The sequence below is a fragment of the Sinocyclocheilus anshuiensis genome, unplaced genomic scaffold (genome assembly GCF_001515605.1).
Source record: "Sinocyclocheilus anshuiensis isolate Anshui unplaced genomic scaffold, SAMN03320099.WGS_v1.1 scaffold467, whole genome shotgun sequence".
Lineage (NCBI taxonomy): Eukaryota > Metazoa > Chordata > Actinopteri > Cypriniformes > Cyprinidae > Sinocyclocheilus > Sinocyclocheilus anshuiensis.
This window is the reverse complement of record NW_015549599.1, coordinates 131618-133403: the sequence shown is the minus strand read 5'-3', so window position 1 is coordinate 133403 and position 1786 is coordinate 131618. Positions and strand designations below refer to the sequence as shown.

The 1786-nt window shown below is 37.6% G+C and overlaps 1 protein-coding gene across 1 annotated transcript in view; it reads right to left on the bottom strand.

The window, feature by feature from the left end:
* The window catches only part of LOC107658649 (glypican-5-like), a 276918-nt gene that overhangs the window by 226694 nt on the left and 48438 nt on the right, over positions 1-1786 (bottom strand). The gene's annotated exons all lie outside the window — the stretch shown is intronic.

The following is a 1786-nucleotide window of genomic DNA, read 5'->3' as shown; positions in this document are numbered from 1 at the left end:
ACACAGCATACAGCGGTGTTGTGCATTTTGACCAGTTGATGAGAAAAGTATTTTTAAAATGCATTCAAAATTCTGACCAGTTGATGAGAAAAGTATTCTTAAAATGCATTCAAAATTCTGAATAATTTGTAATATATAATTATTCACGGTATTTAGAAGTGCCCACGATAACAATATCGTGCATATTCATCACCGTGATATATCGCATTACCGAATACCGGCACAAGTCTACTGTCGTGTGAGAACAAGCAACACCCGGCATTTGTCCTCCTCCCGAGTGCCTCATCTTCTTAATCTCCTCACGTAAATGATTAGATTTCGATGGCTTATGTTTCTTCCCCACCGCAGAAACCACCAGAGGTTCATCAATGCCGTCAAATTTTTTTTTTTTTGTTTGTTTGTTTGTTGATCACAAAGTACAAAGTAGATGAGGAAAACTAGGATGCCGGGTGTATTCAAAGCATCACCACTACGGTTTATGGAATGGTGGCCGGGTGTATTCAAAGCATCACCACTACGGTTTACAATGTGTGGAATGGTGCGCTGTGATTGGTTGAGCGGATGTATCGCATTCTGCAGAGAAGGGAGACTGGTGTTTGTTGCGGTTTGGAAAGAAAGGGAGAAAACATGACAGAATAACTCGGCGGATATCGCATTTTGCATAAAATTAAAAAAATGACTTTTCAATACCGACCAGATACAATACTGATTTTGGCAGGAACTCCAAAAAAACAATTTTAAATGACGGCCATCGTCGTTTTGGAACCAAACTCTATTTTAAGAGGTCAGATTTAACATTGTAAAATTATCCTTTACAACTACAAAAGTTCTAATTGTGCTTAGAATTAATTCACTAAATATGTCTCATCAACCCCTTCTAGCACAGCCAAGCTTATGGCATACACCAGTCGGCTTCATGATGATCTGATTAACGAGGCGTCACTAAAGATGCTTCTGTAATTGCCTGACCTGAAACCAGAGCTCTAGTGTGAAGAAAGAAGCAGCTTTGTATGGCTTTACTGCTACGTTTGTTTGAGTTGGACCAACACTTGTTCACTGGCAGCATTTCTGTTTGCTTCTCTCACAAGGGTTCGACTGCAGAGGAGAAGCTCTTGGAACAGAGTTTCCTTCTTGACCTCTGCAAACATCAACACTGCTGGCTGGGATTACGCCATCCTAACTGAAGTGCAAAAAGAACGGGATAACAGAAAGGTGGCATGGGTTTTATTTGGACTGTAGTGAAAAACTCACATGTGTCTGATGATGAAATGCTGGTACCTTTCACCCCTATTAAGCGCAGCGGATGGCGTGCATGTTGGTGCTTTTATAGGGGCTGGGGTTACGTCTGGGACAGGTGCTTTCATAAGCTGTGTTACATCAGTGTCTGATTTATATGAGGCATGATTTGCAATAAGTGAAGCTGTGGGCAAAGCAAATGATTCAACCCCTGGTAGGATCACATGTCCGTGTTACAGAGTTCAGTTCACCAAAACGGATCATTATGAAGAAGCTGAAGGATTAAAAAAACAAAAAAAAAACAGAAAGAAGTATAAATGTTCTAAGATTTTTTTTTAACCAAATAATAATTAAAAATGATTTACAAATAATATTTTTTAAATATATAATGTATGTATTTAAACTTGGATAGTCTTGGACTAAGTAGCAAAACAAGTTAGCCAGAAATGTATTAACCTTGAATTAAATAAAATATAATAATAATAATAATAATAATAAACTAATTAAACAAAAATTCACAAATACTAACCTATTTGATAATGACACCTAA